The sequence below is a fragment of the Ipomoea triloba genome, chromosome 16 (genome assembly GCF_003576645.1).
Source record: "Ipomoea triloba cultivar NCNSP0323 chromosome 16, ASM357664v1".
In the NCBI taxonomy this organism is placed as follows: Eukaryota; Viridiplantae; Streptophyta; class Magnoliopsida; order Solanales; family Convolvulaceae; genus Ipomoea; species Ipomoea triloba.
In genome coordinates, this window is record NC_044931.1 from 14,145,106 (window position 1) to 14,164,128 (window position 19,023).

General features: G+C 52.0%; 67 non-coding genes across 67 annotated transcripts; all 67 read right to left on the reverse strand.

The window, feature by feature from the left end:
- Positions 1-10: 10 nt before the first annotated feature.
- LOC116008698 lies at positions 11-129 on the reverse strand. The gene has a single exon (XR_004096064.1). It is a non-coding gene; the product is annotated as a 5S ribosomal RNA (ribosomal RNA).
- Positions 130-435: 306 nt separating this feature from the next.
- LOC116008375 lies at positions 436-554 on the reverse strand. Its single transcript, XR_004095762.1, has one exon. It is a non-coding gene; the product is annotated as a 5S ribosomal RNA (ribosomal RNA).
- A 137-nt stretch (positions 555-691) lies between these two features.
- Positions 692-810, reverse strand: LOC116008253. The gene has a single exon (XR_004095648.1). It is a non-coding gene; the product is annotated as a 5S ribosomal RNA (ribosomal RNA).
- A 137-nt stretch (positions 811-947) lies between these two features.
- Positions 948-1,066, reverse strand: LOC116008494. Its single transcript, XR_004095873.1, has one exon. It is a non-coding gene; the product is annotated as a 5S ribosomal RNA (ribosomal RNA).
- Positions 1,067-2,974: 1,908 nt separating this feature from the next.
- Positions 2,975-3,093, reverse strand: LOC116008609. The gene has a single exon (XR_004095981.1). It is a non-coding gene; the product is annotated as a 5S ribosomal RNA (ribosomal RNA).
- Positions 3,094-3,230: 137 nt separating this feature from the next.
- Positions 3,231-3,349, reverse strand: LOC116009385. The gene has a single exon (XR_004096652.1). It is a non-coding gene; the product is annotated as a 5S ribosomal RNA (ribosomal RNA).
- A 137-nt stretch (positions 3,350-3,486) lies between these two features.
- On the reverse strand, positions 3,487-3,605 carry LOC116008587. Its single transcript, XR_004095960.1, has one exon. It is a non-coding gene; the product is annotated as a 5S ribosomal RNA (ribosomal RNA).
- Positions 3,606-3,742: 137 nt separating this feature from the next.
- Positions 3,743-3,861, reverse strand: LOC116009386. The gene has a single exon (XR_004096653.1). It is a non-coding gene; the product is annotated as a 5S ribosomal RNA (ribosomal RNA).
- A 137-nt stretch (positions 3,862-3,998) lies between these two features.
- LOC116008152 lies at positions 3,999-4,117 on the reverse strand. The gene has a single exon (XR_004095550.1). It is a non-coding gene; the product is annotated as a 5S ribosomal RNA (ribosomal RNA).
- Positions 4,118-4,254: 137 nt separating this feature from the next.
- LOC116009387 lies at positions 4,255-4,373 on the reverse strand. Its single transcript, XR_004096654.1, has one exon. It is a non-coding gene; the product is annotated as a 5S ribosomal RNA (ribosomal RNA).
- A 137-nt stretch (positions 4,374-4,510) lies between these two features.
- Positions 4,511-4,629, reverse strand: LOC116009389. The gene has a single exon (XR_004096656.1). It is a non-coding gene; the product is annotated as a 5S ribosomal RNA (ribosomal RNA).
- A 137-nt stretch (positions 4,630-4,766) lies between these two features.
- On the reverse strand, positions 4,767-4,885 carry LOC116009390. Its single transcript, XR_004096657.1, has one exon. It is a non-coding gene; the product is annotated as a 5S ribosomal RNA (ribosomal RNA).
- A 137-nt stretch (positions 4,886-5,022) lies between these two features.
- On the reverse strand, positions 5,023-5,141 carry LOC116009391. Its single transcript, XR_004096658.1, has one exon. It is a non-coding gene; the product is annotated as a 5S ribosomal RNA (ribosomal RNA).
- A 137-nt stretch (positions 5,142-5,278) lies between these two features.
- On the reverse strand, positions 5,279-5,397 carry LOC116009392. Its single transcript, XR_004096659.1, has one exon. It is a non-coding gene; the product is annotated as a 5S ribosomal RNA (ribosomal RNA).
- A 137-nt stretch (positions 5,398-5,534) lies between these two features.
- Positions 5,535-5,653, reverse strand: LOC116009393. Its single transcript, XR_004096660.1, has one exon. It is a non-coding gene; the product is annotated as a 5S ribosomal RNA (ribosomal RNA).
- Positions 5,654-5,790: 137 nt separating this feature from the next.
- Positions 5,791-5,909, reverse strand: LOC116009394. The gene has a single exon (XR_004096661.1). It is a non-coding gene; the product is annotated as a 5S ribosomal RNA (ribosomal RNA).
- A 137-nt stretch (positions 5,910-6,046) lies between these two features.
- Positions 6,047-6,165, reverse strand: LOC116009395. The gene has a single exon (XR_004096662.1). It is a non-coding gene; the product is annotated as a 5S ribosomal RNA (ribosomal RNA).
- Positions 6,166-6,302: 137 nt separating this feature from the next.
- Positions 6,303-6,421, reverse strand: LOC116009396. Its single transcript, XR_004096663.1, has one exon. It is a non-coding gene; the product is annotated as a 5S ribosomal RNA (ribosomal RNA).
- A 137-nt stretch (positions 6,422-6,558) lies between these two features.
- LOC116009397 lies at positions 6,559-6,677 on the reverse strand. Its single transcript, XR_004096664.1, has one exon. It is a non-coding gene; the product is annotated as a 5S ribosomal RNA (ribosomal RNA).
- Positions 6,678-6,814: 137 nt separating this feature from the next.
- Positions 6,815-6,933, reverse strand: LOC116009398. The gene has a single exon (XR_004096665.1). It is a non-coding gene; the product is annotated as a 5S ribosomal RNA (ribosomal RNA).
- Positions 6,934-7,070: 137 nt separating this feature from the next.
- Positions 7,071-7,189, reverse strand: LOC116009400. Its single transcript, XR_004096667.1, has one exon. It is a non-coding gene; the product is annotated as a 5S ribosomal RNA (ribosomal RNA).
- Positions 7,190-7,326: 137 nt separating this feature from the next.
- On the reverse strand, positions 7,327-7,445 carry LOC116009401. Its single transcript, XR_004096668.1, has one exon. It is a non-coding gene; the product is annotated as a 5S ribosomal RNA (ribosomal RNA).
- A 137-nt stretch (positions 7,446-7,582) lies between these two features.
- On the reverse strand, positions 7,583-7,701 carry LOC116009402. Its single transcript, XR_004096669.1, has one exon. It is a non-coding gene; the product is annotated as a 5S ribosomal RNA (ribosomal RNA).
- Positions 7,702-7,838: 137 nt separating this feature from the next.
- LOC116009404 lies at positions 7,839-7,957 on the reverse strand. The gene has a single exon (XR_004096670.1). It is a non-coding gene; the product is annotated as a 5S ribosomal RNA (ribosomal RNA).
- A 137-nt stretch (positions 7,958-8,094) lies between these two features.
- LOC116009405 lies at positions 8,095-8,213 on the reverse strand. The gene has a single exon (XR_004096671.1). It is a non-coding gene; the product is annotated as a 5S ribosomal RNA (ribosomal RNA).
- A 137-nt stretch (positions 8,214-8,350) lies between these two features.
- On the reverse strand, positions 8,351-8,469 carry LOC116009406. The gene has a single exon (XR_004096672.1). It is a non-coding gene; the product is annotated as a 5S ribosomal RNA (ribosomal RNA).
- A 137-nt stretch (positions 8,470-8,606) lies between these two features.
- Positions 8,607-8,725, reverse strand: LOC116009407. The gene has a single exon (XR_004096673.1). It is a non-coding gene; the product is annotated as a 5S ribosomal RNA (ribosomal RNA).
- Positions 8,726-8,862: 137 nt separating this feature from the next.
- On the reverse strand, positions 8,863-8,981 carry LOC116009408. The gene has a single exon (XR_004096674.1). It is a non-coding gene; the product is annotated as a 5S ribosomal RNA (ribosomal RNA).
- Positions 8,982-9,118: 137 nt separating this feature from the next.
- LOC116009409 lies at positions 9,119-9,237 on the reverse strand. Its single transcript, XR_004096676.1, has one exon. It is a non-coding gene; the product is annotated as a 5S ribosomal RNA (ribosomal RNA).
- Positions 9,238-9,374: 137 nt separating this feature from the next.
- LOC116009410 lies at positions 9,375-9,493 on the reverse strand. The gene has a single exon (XR_004096677.1). It is a non-coding gene; the product is annotated as a 5S ribosomal RNA (ribosomal RNA).
- Positions 9,494-9,630: 137 nt separating this feature from the next.
- On the reverse strand, positions 9,631-9,749 carry LOC116009412. Its single transcript, XR_004096679.1, has one exon. It is a non-coding gene; the product is annotated as a 5S ribosomal RNA (ribosomal RNA).
- Positions 9,750-9,886: 137 nt separating this feature from the next.
- Positions 9,887-10,005, reverse strand: LOC116009413. The gene has a single exon (XR_004096680.1). It is a non-coding gene; the product is annotated as a 5S ribosomal RNA (ribosomal RNA).
- A 137-nt stretch (positions 10,006-10,142) lies between these two features.
- LOC116009414 lies at positions 10,143-10,261 on the reverse strand. Its single transcript, XR_004096682.1, has one exon. It is a non-coding gene; the product is annotated as a 5S ribosomal RNA (ribosomal RNA).
- Positions 10,262-10,398: 137 nt separating this feature from the next.
- On the reverse strand, positions 10,399-10,517 carry LOC116009415. The gene has a single exon (XR_004096683.1). It is a non-coding gene; the product is annotated as a 5S ribosomal RNA (ribosomal RNA).
- A 137-nt stretch (positions 10,518-10,654) lies between these two features.
- LOC116009416 lies at positions 10,655-10,773 on the reverse strand. Its single transcript, XR_004096684.1, has one exon. It is a non-coding gene; the product is annotated as a 5S ribosomal RNA (ribosomal RNA).
- A 137-nt stretch (positions 10,774-10,910) lies between these two features.
- Positions 10,911-11,029, reverse strand: LOC116009417. Its single transcript, XR_004096685.1, has one exon. It is a non-coding gene; the product is annotated as a 5S ribosomal RNA (ribosomal RNA).
- Positions 11,030-11,166: 137 nt separating this feature from the next.
- On the reverse strand, positions 11,167-11,285 carry LOC116009418. The gene has a single exon (XR_004096686.1). It is a non-coding gene; the product is annotated as a 5S ribosomal RNA (ribosomal RNA).
- A 137-nt stretch (positions 11,286-11,422) lies between these two features.
- Positions 11,423-11,541, reverse strand: LOC116009420. The gene has a single exon (XR_004096687.1). It is a non-coding gene; the product is annotated as a 5S ribosomal RNA (ribosomal RNA).
- A 137-nt stretch (positions 11,542-11,678) lies between these two features.
- Positions 11,679-11,797, reverse strand: LOC116009421. The gene has a single exon (XR_004096688.1). It is a non-coding gene; the product is annotated as a 5S ribosomal RNA (ribosomal RNA).
- A 137-nt stretch (positions 11,798-11,934) lies between these two features.
- Positions 11,935-12,053, reverse strand: LOC116009422. The gene has a single exon (XR_004096689.1). It is a non-coding gene; the product is annotated as a 5S ribosomal RNA (ribosomal RNA).
- Positions 12,054-12,190: 137 nt separating this feature from the next.
- On the reverse strand, positions 12,191-12,309 carry LOC116009424. Its single transcript, XR_004096691.1, has one exon. It is a non-coding gene; the product is annotated as a 5S ribosomal RNA (ribosomal RNA).
- Positions 12,310-12,446: 137 nt separating this feature from the next.
- On the reverse strand, positions 12,447-12,565 carry LOC116009425. Its single transcript, XR_004096692.1, has one exon. It is a non-coding gene; the product is annotated as a 5S ribosomal RNA (ribosomal RNA).
- Positions 12,566-12,702: 137 nt separating this feature from the next.
- Positions 12,703-12,821, reverse strand: LOC116009426. Its single transcript, XR_004096693.1, has one exon. It is a non-coding gene; the product is annotated as a 5S ribosomal RNA (ribosomal RNA).
- A 137-nt stretch (positions 12,822-12,958) lies between these two features.
- Positions 12,959-13,077, reverse strand: LOC116009427. The gene has a single exon (XR_004096694.1). It is a non-coding gene; the product is annotated as a 5S ribosomal RNA (ribosomal RNA).
- Positions 13,078-13,214: 137 nt separating this feature from the next.
- LOC116009428 lies at positions 13,215-13,333 on the reverse strand. The gene has a single exon (XR_004096695.1). It is a non-coding gene; the product is annotated as a 5S ribosomal RNA (ribosomal RNA).
- A 137-nt stretch (positions 13,334-13,470) lies between these two features.
- Positions 13,471-13,589, reverse strand: LOC116009429. The gene has a single exon (XR_004096696.1). It is a non-coding gene; the product is annotated as a 5S ribosomal RNA (ribosomal RNA).
- A 137-nt stretch (positions 13,590-13,726) lies between these two features.
- LOC116009430 lies at positions 13,727-13,845 on the reverse strand. The gene has a single exon (XR_004096697.1). It is a non-coding gene; the product is annotated as a 5S ribosomal RNA (ribosomal RNA).
- Positions 13,846-13,982: 137 nt separating this feature from the next.
- On the reverse strand, positions 13,983-14,101 carry LOC116009431. The gene has a single exon (XR_004096698.1). It is a non-coding gene; the product is annotated as a 5S ribosomal RNA (ribosomal RNA).
- Positions 14,102-14,238: 137 nt separating this feature from the next.
- Positions 14,239-14,357, reverse strand: LOC116009432. The gene has a single exon (XR_004096699.1). It is a non-coding gene; the product is annotated as a 5S ribosomal RNA (ribosomal RNA).
- A 137-nt stretch (positions 14,358-14,494) lies between these two features.
- On the reverse strand, positions 14,495-14,613 carry LOC116009433. The gene has a single exon (XR_004096700.1). It is a non-coding gene; the product is annotated as a 5S ribosomal RNA (ribosomal RNA).
- A 137-nt stretch (positions 14,614-14,750) lies between these two features.
- Positions 14,751-14,869, reverse strand: LOC116009437. Its single transcript, XR_004096702.1, has one exon. It is a non-coding gene; the product is annotated as a 5S ribosomal RNA (ribosomal RNA).
- A 137-nt stretch (positions 14,870-15,006) lies between these two features.
- Positions 15,007-15,125, reverse strand: LOC116009438. The gene has a single exon (XR_004096703.1). It is a non-coding gene; the product is annotated as a 5S ribosomal RNA (ribosomal RNA).
- A 137-nt stretch (positions 15,126-15,262) lies between these two features.
- On the reverse strand, positions 15,263-15,381 carry LOC116009439. Its single transcript, XR_004096704.1, has one exon. It is a non-coding gene; the product is annotated as a 5S ribosomal RNA (ribosomal RNA).
- Positions 15,382-15,518: 137 nt separating this feature from the next.
- Positions 15,519-15,637, reverse strand: LOC116009440. The gene has a single exon (XR_004096705.1). It is a non-coding gene; the product is annotated as a 5S ribosomal RNA (ribosomal RNA).
- A 137-nt stretch (positions 15,638-15,774) lies between these two features.
- Positions 15,775-15,893, reverse strand: LOC116009441. Its single transcript, XR_004096706.1, has one exon. It is a non-coding gene; the product is annotated as a 5S ribosomal RNA (ribosomal RNA).
- A 137-nt stretch (positions 15,894-16,030) lies between these two features.
- LOC116009442 lies at positions 16,031-16,149 on the reverse strand. Its single transcript, XR_004096707.1, has one exon. It is a non-coding gene; the product is annotated as a 5S ribosomal RNA (ribosomal RNA).
- Positions 16,150-16,286: 137 nt separating this feature from the next.
- LOC116009443 lies at positions 16,287-16,405 on the reverse strand. Its single transcript, XR_004096708.1, has one exon. It is a non-coding gene; the product is annotated as a 5S ribosomal RNA (ribosomal RNA).
- Positions 16,406-16,542: 137 nt separating this feature from the next.
- LOC116009444 lies at positions 16,543-16,661 on the reverse strand. Its single transcript, XR_004096709.1, has one exon. It is a non-coding gene; the product is annotated as a 5S ribosomal RNA (ribosomal RNA).
- Positions 16,662-16,798: 137 nt separating this feature from the next.
- Positions 16,799-16,917, reverse strand: LOC116009445. The gene has a single exon (XR_004096710.1). It is a non-coding gene; the product is annotated as a 5S ribosomal RNA (ribosomal RNA).
- Positions 16,918-17,054: 137 nt separating this feature from the next.
- LOC116009446 lies at positions 17,055-17,173 on the reverse strand. Its single transcript, XR_004096711.1, has one exon. It is a non-coding gene; the product is annotated as a 5S ribosomal RNA (ribosomal RNA).
- A 137-nt stretch (positions 17,174-17,310) lies between these two features.
- On the reverse strand, positions 17,311-17,429 carry LOC116009448. The gene has a single exon (XR_004096713.1). It is a non-coding gene; the product is annotated as a 5S ribosomal RNA (ribosomal RNA).
- Positions 17,430-17,566: 137 nt separating this feature from the next.
- LOC116009449 lies at positions 17,567-17,685 on the reverse strand. Its single transcript, XR_004096714.1, has one exon. It is a non-coding gene; the product is annotated as a 5S ribosomal RNA (ribosomal RNA).
- Positions 17,686-17,822: 137 nt separating this feature from the next.
- Positions 17,823-17,941, reverse strand: LOC116009450. The gene has a single exon (XR_004096715.1). It is a non-coding gene; the product is annotated as a 5S ribosomal RNA (ribosomal RNA).
- A 137-nt stretch (positions 17,942-18,078) lies between these two features.
- On the reverse strand, positions 18,079-18,197 carry LOC116009451. The gene has a single exon (XR_004096716.1). It is a non-coding gene; the product is annotated as a 5S ribosomal RNA (ribosomal RNA).
- Positions 18,198-18,334: 137 nt separating this feature from the next.
- On the reverse strand, positions 18,335-18,453 carry LOC116009452. Its single transcript, XR_004096717.1, has one exon. It is a non-coding gene; the product is annotated as a 5S ribosomal RNA (ribosomal RNA).
- Positions 18,454-18,590: 137 nt separating this feature from the next.
- On the reverse strand, positions 18,591-18,709 carry LOC116009453. Its single transcript, XR_004096718.1, has one exon. It is a non-coding gene; the product is annotated as a 5S ribosomal RNA (ribosomal RNA).
- Positions 18,710-18,846: 137 nt separating this feature from the next.
- On the reverse strand, positions 18,847-18,965 carry LOC116009454. The gene has a single exon (XR_004096719.1). It is a non-coding gene; the product is annotated as a 5S ribosomal RNA (ribosomal RNA).
- Positions 18,966-19,023: the final 58 nt, after the last annotated feature.

Below are 19,023 nucleotides of genomic sequence, written 5' to 3' on the forward strand. Positions count from 1 at the left end.
AAGAGGGTGGGGGATGCAACACGAGGACTTCCCAGGGGGTCACCCATCCTAGTACTACTCTCACCCAAGCACGCTTCACTTCGGAGTTCTGATGGGATTCGATGCATTAGTGCTGGTATGATCGCATCCGTCACGTACTGCGCGCAAAATGTACTTGACCCTCTCTCTCCGCGCAACTTCTCTCGCTTAGCGGTTTAGCGGTTTAAAAGGGTAGGACCCTTAGCGAGCGGTCCAGCGGGTTAAAAGAAAGATTAAAAAGAGGGGGGGGGATGCAACACGAGGACTTCCCAGGGGGTCCGTCACGTATTGCGCGCAAAATGTACTTGACCCTTTCTCTCCGCGCAACTTCTCTCGCTTAGCGGTTTAGCGGTTTAAAAGGGTAGGACCCTTAGCGAGCGGTCCAGCGGGTTAAAAGAAAGATTAAAAAGAGGGGGGGGGATGCAACACGAGGACTTCCCAGGGGGTCACCCATCCTAGTACTACTCTCGCCCAAGCACGCTTGACTTCAGAGTTCTGATGGGATCCGGTGCATTAGTGCTGGTATGATCGCACCCGTCACGTACTGCGCGCAAAATGTACTTGACCCTCTCTCTCCGCGCAACTTCTCTCGCTTAGCGGTTTAGCGGTTTAAAAGGATAGTACCCTTAGCGAGCGGTCCAGCGGTTTAAAAGAAAGATTAAAAAGAGGGTGGGGGATGCAACACGAGGACTTCCCAGGGGGTCACCCATCCTAGTACTACTCTCGCCCAAGCACGCTTGACTTCAGAGTTCTGATGGGATCCGGTGCATTAGTGCTGGTATGATCGCATCCGTTACGTACTGCGCGCAAAATGTACTTGACCCTCTCTCTCCGCGCAACTTCTCTCGCTTAGCGGTTTAGCGGTTTAAAAGGATAGTAGCCTTAGCGAGCGGTCCAGCGGGTTAAAAGAAAGATTAAAAAGAGAGTGGGGGATGCAACACGAGGACCTCCCAGGGGGTCACCCATCCTAATACTACTCTCGCCCAAGCACGCTTGACTTCGGAGGTCTGATGGGATCCGGTGCATTAGTGCTGGTATGATCGCATCCGTTACGTACTGCGCGCAAAATGTACTTGACCCTCTCTCTCCGCGCAACTTCTCTCGCTTAGCGGTTTAAAAGGATAGTACCCTTAGCGAGCGGTCCAGCGGTTTAAAAGAAAGATTAAAAAGAGGGTGGGGGATGCAACACGAGGACTTCCCAGGGGCTCCGTCACGTATTGCGCGCAAAATGTACTTGACCCTCTCTCTCCGCGCAACTTCTCTCGCTTAGCGGTTTAGCGGTTTAAAAGGATAGTACCCTTAGCGAGCGGTCCAGCGGTTTAAAAGAAAGATTAAAAAGAGGGTAGGGGATGCAACACGAGGACTTCCCAGGGGGTCCGTCACGTACTGCGCGCAAAATGTTCTTGCCCCTCTCTCTCCGCGCAACTTGTCTCGCTTAGCGGTTTAAAAGGATAGTATCCTTAGCGAGCGGTCCAGCCGTTTAAAAGAAAGATTAAAAAGAGGGTAGGGGATGCAACACGAGGACTTCCCAGGGGGTCCGTCACGTACTGCGCGCAAAATGTTCTTGCCCCTCTCTCTCCGCGCAACTTGTCTCGCTTAGCGGTTTAAAAGGATAGTATCCTTAGCGAGCGGTCCAGCCGTTTAAAAGAAAGATTAAAAAGAGGGTAGGGGATGCAACACGAGGACTTCCCAGGGGGTCCGTCACGTACTGCGCGCAAAATGTTCTTGCCCCTCTCTCTCCGCGCAACTTGTCTCGCTTAGCGGTTTAAAAGGATAGTATCCTTAGCGAGCGGTCCAGCCGTTTAAAAGAAAGATTAAAAAGAGGGTAGGGGATGCAACACGAGGACTTCCCAGGGGGTCCGTCACGTACTGCGCGCAAAATGTTCTTGCCCCTCTCTCTCCGCGCAACTTGTCTCGCTTAGCGGTTTAAAAGGATAGTATCCTTAGCGAGCGGTCCAGCCGTTTAAAAGAAAGATTAAAAAGAGGGTAGGGGATGCAACACGAGGACTTCCCAGGGGGTCCGTCACGTACTGCGCGCAAAATGTTCTTGCCCCTCTCTCTCCGCGCAACTTGTCTCGCTTAGCGGTTTAAAAGGATAGTATCCTTAGCGAGCGGTCCAGCCGTTTAAAAGAAAGATTAAAAAGAGGGTAGGGGATGCAACACGAGGACTTCCCAGGGGGTCCGTCACGTACTGCGCGCAAAATGTTCTTGCCCCTCTCTCTCCGCGCAACTTGTCTCGCTTAGCGGTTTAAAAGGATAGTATCCTTAGCGAGCGGTCCAGCCGTTTAAAAGAAAGATTAAAAAGAGGGTAGGGGATGCAACACGAGGACTTCCCAGGGGGTCCGTCACGTACTGCGCGCAAAATGTTCTTGCCCCTCTCTCTCCGCGCAACTTGTCTCGCTTAGCGGTTTAAAAGGATAGTATCCTTAGCGAGCGGTCCAGCCGTTTAAAAGAAAGATTAAAAAGAGGGTAGGGGATGCAACACGAGGACTTCCCAGGGGGTCCGTCACGTACTGCGCGCAAAATGTTCTTGCCCCTCTCTCTCCGCGCAACTTGTCTCGCTTAGCGGTTTAAAAGGATAGTATCCTTAGCGAGCGGTCCAGCCGTTTAAAAGAAAGATTAAAAAGAGGGTAGGGGATGCAACACGAGGACTTCCCAGGGGGTCCGTCACGTACTGCGCGCAAAATGTTCTTGCCCCTCTCTCTCCGCGCAACTTGTCTCGCTTAGCGGTTTAAAAGGATAGTATCCTTAGCGAGCGGTCCAGCCGTTTAAAAGAAAGATTAAAAAGAGGGTAGGGGATGCAACACGAGGACTTCCCAGGGGGTCCGTCACGTACTGCGCGCAAAATGTTCTTGCCCCTCTCTCTCCGCGCAACTTGTCTCGCTTAGCGGTTTAAAAGGATAGTATCCTTAGCGAGCGGTCCAGCGGTTTAAAAGAAAGATTAATAAGAGGGTGGGGGATGCAACACGAGGACCTCCCAGGGGGTCACCCATCCTAGTACTACTCTCGCCCAAGCACGCTTGACTTCGGAGTGCTGATGGGATCCGGTGCATTACTGCTGGTATGATCGCATCCGTTACGTACTGCGCGCAAAATGTACTTGACCCTCTCTCTCCGCGCAACTTCTCTCGCTTAACGGTTTAGCGGTTTAAAAGGATAGTATCCTTAGCGAGCGGTCCAGCGGTTTAAAAGAAAGATTAAAAAGAGGGTGGGGGATGCAACACGAGGACTTCCCAGGGGGTCACCCATCCTAGTACTACTCTCGCCCAAGCACGCTTAACTTCGGAGTTCTGATGGGATCCGGTGCATTAGTGCTGGTATGATCGCATCCGTCACGTACTGCGCGCAAAATGTACTTGACCCTCTCTCTCCGCGCAACTTCTCTCGCTTAGCGGTTTAGCGGTTTAAAAGGATAGTACCCTTAGCGAGCGGTCCAGCGGTTTAAAAGAAAGATTAAAAAGAGGGTGGGGGATGCAACACGAGGACTTCCCAGGGGGTCACCCATCCTAGTACTACTCTCGCCCAAGCACGCTTGACTTCGGAGTTCTGAGGGGAGCCGGTGCATTAGTGCTGGTATGATCGCATCCGTCACGTACTGCGCGCAAAATGTACTTGACCCTCTCTCTCCGCGCAACTTCTCTCACTTAGCGGTTTAGCGGTTTAAAAGGATAGAACCCTTAGCGAGCGGTCCAGCGGTTTAAAAGAAAGATTAAAAAGAGGGTGGGGGATGCAACACGAGGACTTCCCAGGGGGTCACCCATCCTAGTACTACTCTCGCCCAAGCACGCTTAACTTCGGAGTTCTGATGGGATCCGGTGCATTAGTGCTGGTATGATCGCATCCGTCACGTACTGCGCGCAAAATGTACTTGACCCTCTCTCTCCGCGCAACTTCTCTCGCTTAGCGGTTTAGCGGTTTAAAAGGATAGTACCCTTAGCGAGCGGTCCAGCGGTTTAAAAGAAAGATTAAAAAGAGGGTGGGGGATGCAACACGAGGACTTCCCAGGGGGTCACCCATCCTAGTACTACTCTCGCCCAAGCACGCTTGACTTCGGAGTTCTGATGGGATCCGGTGCATTAGTGCTGGTATGATCGCATCCGTCACGTACTGCGCGCAAAATGTACTTGACCCTCTCTCTCCGCGCAACTTCTCTCGCTTAGCGGTTTAGCGGTTTAAAAGGATAGTACCCTTAGCGAGCGGTCCAGCGGTTTAAAAGAAAGATTAAAAAGAGGGTGGGGGATGCAACACGAGGACTTCCCAGGGGGTCACCCATCCTAGTACTACTCTCGCCCAAGCACGCTTAACTTCGGAGTTCTGATGGGATCCGGTGCATTAGTGCTGGTATGATCGCATCCGTCACGTACTGCGCGCAAAATGTACTTGACCCTCTCTCTCCGCGCAACTTCTCTCGCTTAGCGGTTTAGCGGTTTAAAAGGATAGTACCCTTAGCGAGCGGTCCAGCGGTTTAAAAGAAAGATTAAAAAGAGGGTGGGGGATGCAACACGAGGACTTCCCAGGGGGTCACCCATCCTAGTACTACTCTCGCCCAAGCACGCTTAACTTCGGAGTTCTGATGGGATCCGGTGCATTAGTGCTGGTATGATCGCATCCGTCACGTACTGCGCGCAAAATGTACTTGACCCTCTCTCTCCGCGCAACTTCTCTCGCTTAGCGGTTTAGCGGTTTAAAAGGATAGTACCCTTAGCGAGCGGTCCAGCGGTTTAAAAGAAAGATTAAAAAGAGGGTGGGGGATGCAACACGAGGACTTCCCAGGGGGTCACCCATCCTAGTACTACTCTCGCCCAAGCACGCTTAACTTCGGAGTTCTGATGGGATCCGGTGCATTAGTGCTGGTATGATCGCATCCGTCACGTACTGCGCGCAAAATGTACTTGACCCTCTCTCTCCGCGCAACTTCTCTCGCTTAGCGGTTTAGCGGTTTAAAAGGATAGTACCCTTAGCGAGCGGTCCAGCGGTTTAAAAGAAAGATTAAAAAGAGGGTGGGGGATGCAACACGAGGACTTCCCAGGGGGTCACCCATCCTAGTACTACTCTCGCCCAAGCACGCTTAACTTCGGAGTTCTGATGGGATCCGGTGCATTAGTGCTGGTATGATCGCATCCGTCACGTACTGCGCGCAAAATGTACTTGACCCTCTCTCTCCGCGCAACTTCTCTCGCTTAGCGGTTTAGCGGTTTAAAAGGATAGTACCCTTAGCGAGCGGTCCAGCGGTTTAAAAGAAAGATTAAAAAGAGGGTGGGGGATGCAACACGAGGACTTCCCAGGGGGTCACCCATCCTAGTACTACTCTCGCCCAAGCACGCTTAACTTCGGAGTTCTGATGGGATCCGGTGCATTAGTGCTGGTATGATCGCATCCGTCACGTACTGCGCGCAAAATGTACTTGACCCTCTCTCTCCGCGCAACTTCTCTCGCTTAGCGGTTTAGCGGTTTAAAAGGATAGTACCCTTAGCGAGCGGTCCAGCGGTTTAAAAGAAAGATTAAAAAGAGGGTGGGGGATGCAACACGAGGACTTCCCAGGGGGTCACCCATCCTAGTACTACTCTCGCCCAAGCACGCTTAACTTCGGAGTTCTGATGGGATCCGGTGCATTAGTGCTGGTATGATCGCATCCGTCACGTACTGCGCGCAAAATGTACTTGACCCTCTCTCTCCGCGCAACTTCTCTCGCTTAGCGGTTTAGCGGTTTAAAAGGATAGTACCCTTAGCGAGCGGTCCAGCGGTTTAAAAGAAAGATTAAAAAGAGGGTGGGGGATGCAACACGAGGACTTCCCAGGGGGTCACCCATCCTAGTACTACTCTCGCCCAAGCACGCTTAACTTCGGAGTTCTGATGGGATCCGGTGCATTAGTGCTGGTATGATCGCATCCGTCACGTACTGCGCGCAAAATGTACTTGACCCTCTCTCTCCGCGCAACTTCTCTCGCTTAGCGGTTTAGCGGTTTAAAAGGATAGTACCCTTAGCGAGCGGTCCAGCGGTTTAAAAGAAAGATTAAAAAGAGGGTGGGGGATGCAACACGAGGACTTCCCAGGGGGTCACCCATCCTAGTACTACTCTCGCCCAAGCACGCTTAACTTCGGAGTTCTGATGGGATCCGGTGCATTAGTGCTGGTATGATCGCATCCGTCACGTACTGCGCGCAAAATGTACTTGACCCTCTCTCTCCGCGCAACTTCTCTCGCTTAGCGGTTTAGCGGTTTAAAAGGATAGTACCCTTAGCGAGCGGTCCAGCGGTTTAAAAGAAAGATTAAAAAGAGGGTGGGGGATGCAACACGAGGACTTCCCAGGGGGTCACCCATCCTAGTACTACTCTCGCCCAAGCACGCTTAACTTCGGAGTTCTGATGGGATCCGGTGCATTAGTGCTGGTATGATCGCATCCGTCACGTACTGCGCGCAAAATGTACTTGACCCTCTCTCTCCGCGCAACTTCTCTCGCTTAGCGGTTTAGCGGTTTAAAAGGATAGTACCCTTAGCGAGCGGTCCAGCGGTTTAAAAGAAAGATTAAAAAGAGGGTGGGGGATGCAACACGAGGACTTCCCAGGGGGTCACCCATCCTAGTACTACTCTCGCCCAAGCACGCTTAACTTCGGAGTTCTGATGGGATCCGGTGCATTAGTGCTGGTATGATCGCATCCGTCACGTACTGCGCGCAAAATGTACTTGACCCTCTCTCTCCGCGCAACTTCTCTCGCTTAGCGGTTTAGCGGTTTAAAAGGATAGTACCCTTAGCGAGCGGTCCAGCGGTTTAAAAGAAAGATTAAAAAGAGGGTGGGGGATGCAACACGAGGACTTCCCAGGGGGTCACCCATCCTAGTACTACTCTCGCCCAAGCACGCTTAACTTCGGAGTTCTGATGGGATCCGGTGCATTAGTGCTGGTATGATCGCATCCGTCACGTACTGCGCGCAAAATGTACTTGACCCTCTCTCTCCGCGCAACTTCTCTCGCTTAGCGGTTTAGCGGTTTAAAAGGATAGTACCCTTAGCGAGCGGTCCAGCGGTTTAAAAGAAAGATTAAAAAGAGGGTGGGGGATGCAACACGAGGACTTCCCAGGGGGTCACCCATCCTAGTACTACTCTCGCCCAAGCACGCTTAACTTCGGAGTTCTGATGGGATCCGGTGCATTAGTGCTGGTATGATCGCATCCGTCACGTACTGCGCGCAAAATGTACTTGACCCTCTCTCTCCGCGCAACTTCTCTCGCTTAGCGGTTTAGCGGTTTAAAAGGATAGTACCCTTAGCGAGCGGTCCAGCGGTTTAAAAGAAAGATTAAAAAGAGGGTGGGGGATGCAACACGAGGACTTCCCAGGGGGTCACCCATCCTAGTACTACTCTCGCCCAAGCACGCTTAACTTCGGAGTTCTGATGGGATCCGGTGCATTAGTGCTGGTATGATCGCATCCGTCACGTACTGCGCGCAAAATGTACTTGACCCTCTCTCTCCGCGCAACTTCTCTCGCTTAGCGGTTTAGCGGTTTAAAAGGATAGTACCCTTAGCGAGCGGTCCAGCGGTTTAAAAGAAAGATTAAAAAGAGGGTGGGGGATGCAACACGAGGACTTCCCAGGGGGTCACCCATCCTAGTACTACTCTCGCCCAAGCACGCTTAACTTCGGAGTTCTGATGGGATCCGGTGCATTAGTGCTGGTATGATCGCATCCGTCACGTACTGCGCGCAAAATGTACTTGACCCTCTCTCTCCGCGCAACTTCTCTCGCTTAGCGGTTTAGCGGTTTAAAAGGATAGTACCCTTAGCGAGCGGTCCAGCGGTTTAAAAGAAAGATTAAAAAGAGGGTGGGGGATGCAACACGAGGACTTCCCAGGGGGTCACCCATCCTAGTACTACTCTCGCCCAAGCACGCTTAACTTCGGAGTTCTGATGGGATCCGGTGCATTAGTGCTGGTATGATCGCATCCGTCACGTACTGCGCGCAAAATGTACTTGACCCTCTCTCTCCGCGCAACTTCTCTCGCTTAGCGGTTTAGCGGTTTAAAAGGATAGTACCCTTAGCGAGCGGTCCAGCGGTTTAAAAGAAAGATTAAAAAGAGGGTGGGGGATGCAACACGAGGACTTCCCAGGGGGTCACCCATCCTAGTACTACTCTCGCCCAAGCACGCTTAACTTCGGAGTTCTGATGGGATCCGGTGCATTAGTGCTGGTATGATCGCATCCGTCACGTACTGCGCGCAAAATGTACTTGACCCTCTCTCTCCGCGCAACTTCTCTCGCTTAGCGGTTTAGCGGTTTAAAAGGATAGTACCCTTAGCGAGCGGTCCAGCGGTTTAAAAGAAAGATTAAAAAGAGGGTGGGGGATGCAACACGAGGACTTCCCAGGGGGTCACCCATCCTAGTACTACTCTCGCCCAAGCACGCTTAACTTCGGAGTTCTGATGGGATCCGGTGCATTAGTGCTGGTATGATCGCATCCGTCACGTACTGCGCGCAAAATGTACTTGACCCTCTCTCTCCGCGCAACTTCTCTCGCTTAGCGGTTTAGCGGTTTAAAAGGATAGTACCCTTAGCGAGCGGTCCAGCGGTTTAAAAGAAAGATTAAAAAGAGGGTGGGGGATGCAACACGAGGACTTCCCAGGGGGTCACCCATCCTAGTACTACTCTCGCCCAAGCACGCTTAACTTCGGAGTTCTGATGGGATCCGGTGCATTAGTGCTGGTATGATCGCATCCGTCACGTACTGCGCGCAAAATGTACTTGACCCTCTCTCTCCGCGCAACTTCTCTCGCTTAGCGGTTTAGCGGTTTAAAAGGATAGTACCCTTAGCGAGCGGTCCAGCGGTTTAAAAGAAAGATTAAAAAGAGGGTGGGGGATGCAACACGAGGACTTCCCAGGGGGTCACCCATCCTAGTACTACTCTCGCCCAAGCACGCTTAACTTCGGAGTTCTGATGGGATCCGGTGCATTAGTGCTGGTATGATCGCATCCGTCACGTACTGCGCGCAAAATGTACTTGACCCTCTCTCTCCGCGCAACTTCTCTCGCTTAGCGGTTTAGCGGTTTAAAAGGATAGTACCCTTAGCGAGCGGTCCAGCGGTTTAAAAGAAAGATTAAAAAGAGGGTGGGGGATGCAACACGAGGACTTCCCAGGGGGTCACCCATCCTAGTACTACTCTCGCCCAAGCACGCTTAACTTCGGAGTTCTGATGGGATCCGGTGCATTAGTGCTGGTATGATCGCATCCGTCACGTACTGCGCGCAAAATGTACTTGACCCTCTCTCTCCGCGCAACTTCTCTCGCTTAGCGGTTTAGCGGTTTAAAAGGATAGTACCCTTAGCGAGCGGTCCAGCGGTTTAAAAGAAAGATTAAAAAGAGGGTGGGGGATGCAACACGAGGACTTCCCAGGGGGTCACCCATCCTAGTACTACTCTCGCCCAAGCACGCTTAACTTCGGAGTTCTGATGGGATCCGGTGCATTAGTGCTGGTATGATCGCATCCGTCACGTACTGCGCGCAAAATGTACTTGACCCTCTCTCTCCGCGCAACTTCTCTCGCTTAGCGGTTTAGCGGTTTAAAAGGATAGTACCCTTAGCGAGCGGTCCAGCGGTTTAAAAGAAAGATTAAAAAGAGGGTGGGGGATGCAACACGAGGACTTCCCAGGGGGTCACCCATCCTAGTACTACTCTCGCCCAAGCACGCTTAACTTCGGAGTTCTGATGGGATCCGGTGCATTAGTGCTGGTATGATCGCATCCGTCACGTACTGCGCGCAAAATGTACTTGACCCTCTCTCTCCGCGCAACTTCTCTCGCTTAGCGGTTTAGCGGTTTAAAAGGATAGTACCCTTAGCGAGCGGTCCAGCGGTTTAAAAGAAAGATTAAAAAGAGGGTGGGGGATGCAACACGAGGACTTCCCAGGGGGTCACCCATCCTAGTACTACTCTCGCCCAAGCACGCTTAACTTCGGAGTTCTGATGGGATCCGGTGCATTAGTGCTGGTATGATCGCATCCGTCACGTACTGCGCGCAAAATGTACTTGACCCTCTCTCTCCGCGCAACTTCTCTCGCTTAGCGGTTTAGCGGTTTAAAAGGATAGTACCCTTAGCGAGCGGTCCAGCGGTTTAAAAGAAAGATTAAAAAGAGGGTGGGGGATGCAACACGAGGACTTCCCAGGGGGTCACCCATCCTAGTACTACTCTCGCCCAAGCACGCTTAACTTCGGAGTTCTGATGGGATCCGGTGCATTAGTGCTGGTATGATCGCATCCGTCACGTACTGCGCGCAAAATGTACTTGACCCTCTCTCTCCGCGCAACTTCTCTCGCTTAGCGGTTTAGCGGTTTAAAAGGATAGTACCCTTAGCGAGCGGTCCAGCGGTTTAAAAGAAAGATTAAAAAGAGGGTGGGGGATGCAACACGAGGACTTCCCAGGGGGTCACCCATCCTAGTACTACTCTCGCCCAAGCACGCTTAACTTCGGAGTTCTGATGGGATCCGGTGCATTAGTGCTGGTATGATCGCATCCGTCACGTACTGCGCGCAAAATGTACTTGACCCTCTCTCTCCGCGCAACTTCTCTCGCTTAGCGGTTTAGCGGTTTAAAAGGATAGTACCCTTAGCGAGCGGTCCAGCGGTTTAAAAGAAAGATTAAAAAGAGGGTGGGGGATGCAACACGAGGACTTCCCAGGGGGTCACCCATCCTAGTACTACTCTCGCCCAAGCACGCTTAACTTCGGAGTTCTGATGGGATCCGGTGCATTAGTGCTGGTATGATCGCATCCGTCACGTACTGCGCGCAAAATGTACTTGACCCTCTCTCTCCGCGCAACTTCTCTCGCTTAGCGGTTTAGCGGTTTAAAAGGATAGTACCCTTAGCGAGCGGTCCAGCGGTTTAAAAGAAAGATTAAAAAGAGGGTGGGGGATGCAACACGAGGACTTCCCAGGGGGTCACCCATCCTAGTACTACTCTCGCCCAAGCACGCTTAACTTCGGAGTTCTGATGGGATCCGGTGCATTAGTGCTGGTATGATCGCATCCGTCACGTACTGCGCGCAAAATGTACTTGACCCTCTCTCTCCGCGCAACTTCTCTCGCTTAGCGGTTTAGCGGTTTAAAAGGATAGTACCCTTAGCGAGCGGTCCAGCGGTTTAAAAGAAAGATTAAAAAGAGGGTGGGGGATGCAACACGAGGACTTCCCAGGGGGTCACCCATCCTAGTACTACTCTCGCCCAAGCACGCTTAACTTCGGAGTTCTGATGGGATCCGGTGCATTAGTGCTGGTATGATCGCATCCGTCACGTACTGCGCGCAAAATGTACTTGACCCTCTCTCTCCGCGCAACTTCTCTCGCTTAGCGGTTTAGCGGTTTAAAAGGATAGTACCCTTAGCGAGCGGTCCAGCGGTTTAAAAGAAAGATTAAAAAGAGGGTGGGGGATGCAACACGAGGACTTCCCAGGGGGTCACCCATCCTAGTACTACTCTCGCCCAAGCACGCTTAACTTCGGAGTTCTGATGGGATCCGGTGCATTAGTGCTGGTATGATCGCATCCGTCACGTACTGCGCGCAAAATGTACTTGACCCTCTCTCTCCGCGCAACTTCTCTCGCTTAGCGGTTTAGCGGTTTAAAAGGATAGTACCCTTAGCGAGCGGTCCAGCGGTTTAAAAGAAAGATTAAAAAGAGGGTGGGGGATGCAACACGAGGACTTCCCAGGGGGTCACCCATCCTAGTACTACTCTCGCCCAAGCACGCTTAACTTCGGAGTTCTGATGGGATCCGGTGCATTAGTGCTGGTATGATCGCATCCGTCACGTACTGCGCGCAAAATGTACTTGACCCTCTCTCTCCGCGCAACTTCTCTCGCTTAGCGGTTTAGCGGTTTAAAAGGATAGTACCCTTAGCGAGCGGTCCAGCGGTTTAAAAGAAAGATTAAAAAGAGGGTGGGGGATGCAACACGAGGACTTCCCAGGGGGTCACCCATCCTAGTACTACTCTCGCCCAAGCACGCTTAACTTCGGAGTTCTGATGGGATCCGGTGCATTAGTGCTGGTATGATCGCATCCGTCACGTACTGCGCGCAAAATGTACTTGACCCTCTCTCTCCGCGCAACTTCTCTCGCTTAGCGGTTTAGCGGTTTAAAAGGATAGTACCCTTAGCGAGCGGTCCAGCGGTTTAAAAGAAAGATTAAAAAGAGGGTGGGGGATGCAACACGAGGACTTCCCAGGGGGTCACCCATCCTAGTACTACTCTCGCCCAAGCACGCTTAACTTCGGAGTTCTGATGGGATCCGGTGCATTAGTGCTGGTATGATCGCATCCGTCACGTACTGCGCGCAAAATGTACTTGACCCTCTCTCTCCGCGCAACTTCTCTCGCTTAGCGGTTTAGCGGTTTAAAAGGATAGTACCCTTAGCGAGCGGTCCAGCGGTTTAAAAGAAAGATTAAAAAGAGGGTGGGGGATGCAACACGAGGACTTCCCAGGGGGTCACCCATCCTAGTACTACTCTCGCCCAAGCACGCTTAACTTCGGAGTTCTGATGGGATCCGGTGCATTAGTGCTGGTATGATCGCATCCGTCACGTACTGCGCGCAAAATGTACTTGACCCTCTCTCTCCGCGCAACTTCTCTCGCTTAGCGGTTTAGCGGTTTAAAAGGATAGTACCCTTAGCGAGCGGTCCAGCGGTTTAAAAGAAAGATTAAAAAGAGGGTGGGGGATGCAACACGAGGACTTCCCAGGGGGTCACCCATCCTAGTACTACTCTCGCCCAAGCACGCTTAACTTCGGAGTTCTGATGGGATCCGGTGCATTAGTGCTGGTATGATCGCATCCGTCACGTACTGCGCGCAAAATGTACTTGACCCTCTCTCTCCGCGCAACTTCTCTCGCTTAGCGGTTTAGCGGTTTAAAAGGATAGTACCCTTAGCGAGCGGTCCAGCGGTTTAAAAGAAAGATTAAAAAGAGGGTGGGGGATGCAACACGAGGACTTCCCAGGGGGTCACCCATCCTAGTACTACTCTCGCCCAAGCACGCTTAACTTCGGAGTTCTGATGGGATCCGGTGCATTAGTGCTGGTATGATCGCATCCGTCACGTACTGCGCGCAAAATGTACTTGACCCTCTCTCTCCGCGCAACTTCTCTCGCTTAGCGGTTTAGCGGTTTAAAAGGATAGTACCCTTAGCGAGCGGTCCAGCGGTTTAAAAGAAAGATTAAAAAGAGGGTGGGGGATGCAACACGAGGACTTCCCAGGGGGTCACCCATCCTAGTACTACTCTCGCCCAAGCACGCTTAACTTCGGAGTTCTGATGGGATCCGGTGCATTAGTGCTGGTATGATCGCATCCGTCACGTACTGCGCGCAAAATGTACTTGACCCTCTCTCTCCGCGCAACTTCTCTCGCTTAGCGGTTTAGCGGTTTAAAAGGATAGTACCCTTAGCGAGCGGTCCAGCGGTTTAAAAGAAAGATTAAAAAGAGGGTGGGGGATGCAACACGAGGACTTCCCAGGGGGTCACCCATCCTAGTACTACTCTCGCCCAAGCACGCTTAACTTCGGAGTTCTGATGGGATCCGGTGCATTAGTGCTGGTATGATCGCATCCGTCACGTACTGCGCGCAAAATGTACTTGACCCTCTCTCTCCGCGCAACTTCTCTCGCTTAGCGGTTTAGCGGTTTAAAAGGATAGTACCCTTAGCGAGCGGTCCAGCGGTTTAAAAGAAAGATTAAAAAGAGGGTGGGGGATGCAACACGAGGACTTCCCAGGGGGTCACCCATCCTAGTACTACTCTCGCCCAAGCACGCTTAACTTCGGAGTTCTGATGGGATCCGGTGCATTAGTGCTGGTATGATCGCATCCGTCACGTACTGCGCGCAAAATGTACTTGACCCTCTCTCTCCGCGCAACTTCTCTCGCTTAGCGGTTTAGCGGTTTAAAAGGATAGTACCCTTAGCGAGCGGTCCAGCGGTTTAAAAGAAAGATTAAAAAGAGGGTGGGGGATGCAACACGAGGACTTCCCAGGGGGTCACCCATCCTAGTACTACTCTCGCCCAAGCACGCTTAACTTCGGAGTTCTGATGGGATCCGGTGCATTAGTGCTGGTATGATCGCATCCGTCACGTACTGCGCGCAAAATGTACTTGACCCTCTCTCTCCGCGCAACTTCTCTCGCTTAGCGGTTTAGCGGTTTAAAAGGATAGTACCCTTAGCGAGCGGTCCAGCGGTTTAAAAGAAAGATTAAAAAGAGGGTGGGGGATGCAACACGAGGACTTCCCAGGGGGTCACCCATCCTAGTACTACTCTCGCCCAAGCACGCTTAACTTCGGAGTTCTGATGGGATCCGGTGCATTAGTGCTGGTATGATCGCATCCGTCACGTACTGCGCGCAAAATGTACTTGACCCTCTCTCTCCGCGCAACTTCTCTCGCTTAGCGGTTTAGCGGTTTAAAAGGATAGTACCCTTAGCGAGCGGTCCAGCGGTTTAAAAGAAAGATTAAAAAGAGGGTGGGGGATGCAACACGAGGACTTCCCAGGGGGTCACCCATCCTAGTACTACTCTCGCCCAAGCACGCTTAACTTCGGAGTTCTGATGGGATCCGGTGCATTAGTGCTGGTATGATCGCATCCGTCACGTACTGCGCGCAAAATGTACTTGACCCTCTCTCTCCGCGCAACTTCTCTCGCTTAGCGGTTTAGCGGTTTAAAAGGATAGTACCCTTAGCGAGCGGTCCAGCGGTTTAAAAGAAAGATTAAAAAGAGGGTGGGGGATGCAACACGAGGACTTCCCAGGGGGTCACCCATCCTAGTACTACTCTCGCCCAAGCACGCTTAACTTCGGAGTTCTGATGGGATCCGGTGCATTAGTGCTGGTATGATCGCATCCGTCACGTACTGCGCGCAAAATGTACTTGACCCTCTCTCTCCGCGCAACTTCTCTCGCTTAGCGGTTTAGCGGTTTAAAAGGATAGTACCCTTAGCGAGCGGTCCAGCGGTTTAAAAGAAAGATTAAAAAGAGGGTGGGGGATGCAACACGAGGACTTCCCAGGGGGTCACCCATCCTAGTACTACTCTCGCCCAAGCACGCTTAACTTCGGAGTTCTGATGGGATCCGGTGCATTAGTGCTGGTATGATCGCATCCGTCACGTACTGCGCGCAAAATGTACTTGACCCTCTCTCTCCGCGCAACTTCTCTCGCTTAGCGGTTTAGCGGTTTAAAAGGATAGTACCCTTAGCGAGCGGTCCAGCGGTTTAAAAGAAAGATTAAAAAGAGGGTGGGGGATGCAACACGAGGACTTCCCAGGGGGTCACCCATCCTAGTACTACTCTCGCCCAAGCACGCTTAACTTCGGAGTTCTGATGGGATCCGGTGCATTAGTGCTGGTATGATCGCATCCGTCACGTACTGCGCGCAAAATGTACTTGACCCTCTCTCTCCGCGCAACTTCTCTCGCTTAGCGGTTTAGCGGTTTAAAAGGATAGTACCCTTAGCGAGCGGTCCAGCGGTTTAAAAGAAAGATTAAAAAGAGGGTGGGGGATGCAACACGAGGACTTCCCAGGGGGTCACCCATCCTAGTACTACTCTCGCCCAAGCACGCTTAACTTCGGAGTTCTGATGGGATCCGGTGCATTAGTGCTGGTATGATCGCATCCGTCACGTACTGCGCGCAAAATGTACTTGACCCTCTCTCTCCGCGCAACTTCTCTCGCTTAGCGGTTTAGCGGTTTAAAAGGATAGTACCCTTAGCGAGCGGTCCAGCGGTTTAAAAGAAAGATTAAAAAGAGGGTGGGGGATGCAACACGAGGACTTCCCAGGGGGTCACCCATCCTAGTACTACTCTCGCCCAAGCACGCTTAACTTCGGAGTTCTGATGGGATCCGGTGCATTAGTGCTGGTATGATCGCATCCGTCACGTACTGCGCGCAAAATGTACTTGACCCTCTCTCTCCGCGCAACTTCTCTCGCTTAGCGGTTTAGCGGTTTAAAAGGATAGTACCCTTAGCGAGCGGTCCAGCGGTTTAAAAGAAAGATTAAAAAGAGGGTGGGGGATGCAACACGAGGACTTCCCAGGGGGTCACCCATCCTAGTACTACTCTCGCCCAAGCACGCTTAACTTCGGAGTTCTGATGGGATCCGGTGCATTAGTGCTGGTATGATCGCATCCGTCACGTACTGCGCGCAAAATGTACTTGACCCTCTCTCTCCGCGCAACTTCTCTCGCTTAGCGGTTTAGCGGTTTAAAAGGATAGTACCCTTAGCGAGCGGTCCAGCGGTTTAAAAGAAAGATTAAAAAGAGGGTGGGGGATGCAACACGAGGACTTCCCAGGGGGTCACCCATCCTAGTACTACTCTCGCCCAAGCACGCTTAACTTCGGAGTTCTGATGGGATCCGGTGCATTAGTGCTGGTATGATCGCATCCGTCACGTACTGCGCGCAAAATGTACTTGACCCTCTCTCTCCGCGCAACTTCTCTCGCTTAGCGGTTTAGCGGTTTAAAAGGATAGTACCCTTAGCGAGCGGTCCAGCGGTTTAAAAGAAAGATTAAAAAGAGGGTGGGGGATGCAACACGAGGACTTCCCAGGGGGTCACCCATCCTAGTACTACTCTCGCCCAAGCACGCTTAACTTCGGAGTTCTGATGGGATCCGGTGCATTAGTGCTGGTATGATCGCATCCGTCACGTACTGCGCGCAAAATGTACTTGACCCTCTCTCTCCGCGCAACTTCTCTCGCTTAGCGGTTTAGCGGTTTAAAAGGATAGTACCCTTAGCGAGCGGTCCAGCGGTTTAAAAGAAAGATTAAAAAGAGGGTGGGGGATGCAACACGAGGACTTCCCAGGGGGTCACCCATCCTAGTACTACTCTCGCCCAAGCACGCTTAACTTCGGAGTTCTGATGGGATCCGGTGCATTAGTGCTGGTATGATCGCATCCGTCACGTACTGCGCGCAAAATGTACTTGACCCTCTCTCTCCGCGCAACTTCTCTCGCTTAGCGGTTTAGCGGTTTAAAAGGATAGTACCCTTAGCGAGCGGTCCAGCGGTTTAAAAGAAAGATTAAAAAGAGGGTGGGGGATGCAACACGAGGACTTCCCAGGGGGTCACCCATCCTAGTACTACTCTCGCCCAAGCACGCTTAACTTCGGAGTTCTGATGGGATCCGGTGCATTAGTGCTGGTATGATCGCATCCGTCACGTACTGCGCGCAAAATGTACTTGACCCTCTCTCTCCGCGCAACTTCTCTCGCTTAGCGGTTTAGCGGTTTAAAAGGATAGTACCCTTAGCGAGCGGTCCAGCGGTTTAAAAGAAAGATTAAAAAGAGGGTGGGGGATGCAACACGAGGACTTCCCAGGGGGTCACCCATCCTAGTACTACTCTCGCCCAAGCACGCTTAACTTCGGAGTTCTGATGGGATCCGGTGCATTAGTGCTGGTATGATCGCATCCGTCACGTACTGCGCGCAAAATGTACTTGACCCTCTCTCTCCGCGCAACTTCTCTCGCTTAGCGGTTTAGCGGTTTAAAAGGATAGTACCCTTAGCGAGCGGTCCAGCGGTTTAAAAGAAAGATTAAAAAGAGGGTGGGGGATGCAACACGAGGACTTCCCAGGGGGTCACCCATCCTAGTACTACTCTCGCCCAAGCACGCTTAACTTCGGAGTTCTGATGGGATCCGGTGCATTAGTGCTGGTATGATCGCATCCGTCACGTACTGCGCGCAAAATGTACTTGACCCTCTCTCTCCGCGCAACTTCTCTCGCTTAGCGGTTTAGCGGTTTAAAAGGATAGTACCCTTAGCGAGCGGTCCAGCGGTTTAAAAGAAAGATTAAAAAGAGGGTGGGGGATGCAACACGAGGACTTCCCAGGGGGTCACCCATCCTAGTACTACTCTCGCCCAAGCACGCTTAACTTCGGAGTTCTGATGGGATCCGGTGCATTAGTGCTGGTATGATCGCATCCGTCACGTACTGCGCGCAAAATGTACTTGACCCTCTCTCTCCGCGCAACTTCTCTCGCTTAGCGGTTTAGCGGTTTAAAAGGATAGTACCCTTAGCGAGCGGTCCAGCGGTTTAAAAGAAAGATTAAAAAGAGGGTGGGGGATGCAACACGAGGACTTCCCAGGGGGTCACCCATCCTAGTACTACTCTCGCCCAAGCACGCTTAACTTCGGAGTTCTGATGGGATCCGGTGCATTAGTGCTGGTATGATCGCATCCGTCACGTACTGCGCGCAAAATGTACTTGACCCTCTCTCTCCGCGCAACTTCTCTCGCTTAGCGGTTTAGCGGTTTAAAAGGATAGTACCCTTAGCGAGCGGTCCAGCGGTTTAAAAGAAAGATTAAAAAGAGGGTGGGGGATGCAACACGAGGACTTCCCAGGGGGTCACCCATCCTAGTACTACTCTCGCCCAAGCACGCTTAACTTCGGAGTTCTGATGGGATCCGGTGCATTAGTGCTGGTATGATCGCATCCGTCACGTACTGCGCGCAAAATGTACTTGACCCTCTCTCTCCGCGCAACTTCTCTCGCTTAGCGGTTTAGCGGTTTAAAAGGATAGTACCCTTAGCGAGCGGTCCAGCGGTTTAAAAGAAAGATTAAAAAGAGGGTGGGGGATGCAACACGAGGACTTCCCAGGGGGTCACCCATCCTAGTACTACTCTCGCCCAAGCACGCTTAACTTCGGAGTTCTGATGGGATCCGGTGCATTAGTGCTGGTATGATCGCATCCGTCACGTACTGCGCGCAAAATGTACTTGACCCTCTCTCTCCGCGCAACTTCTCTCGCTTAGCGGTTTAGCGGTTTAAAAGGATAGTACCCTTAGCGAGCGGTCCAGCGGTTTAAAAGAAAGATTAAAAAGAGGGTGGGGGATGCAACACGAGGACTTCCCAGGGGGTCACCCATCCTAGTACTACTCTCGCCCAAGCACGCTTAACTTCGGAGTTCTGATGGGATCCGGTGCATTAGTGCTGGTATGATCGCATCCGTCACGTACTGCGCGCAAAATGTACTTGACCCTCTCTCTCCGCGCAACTTCTCTCGCT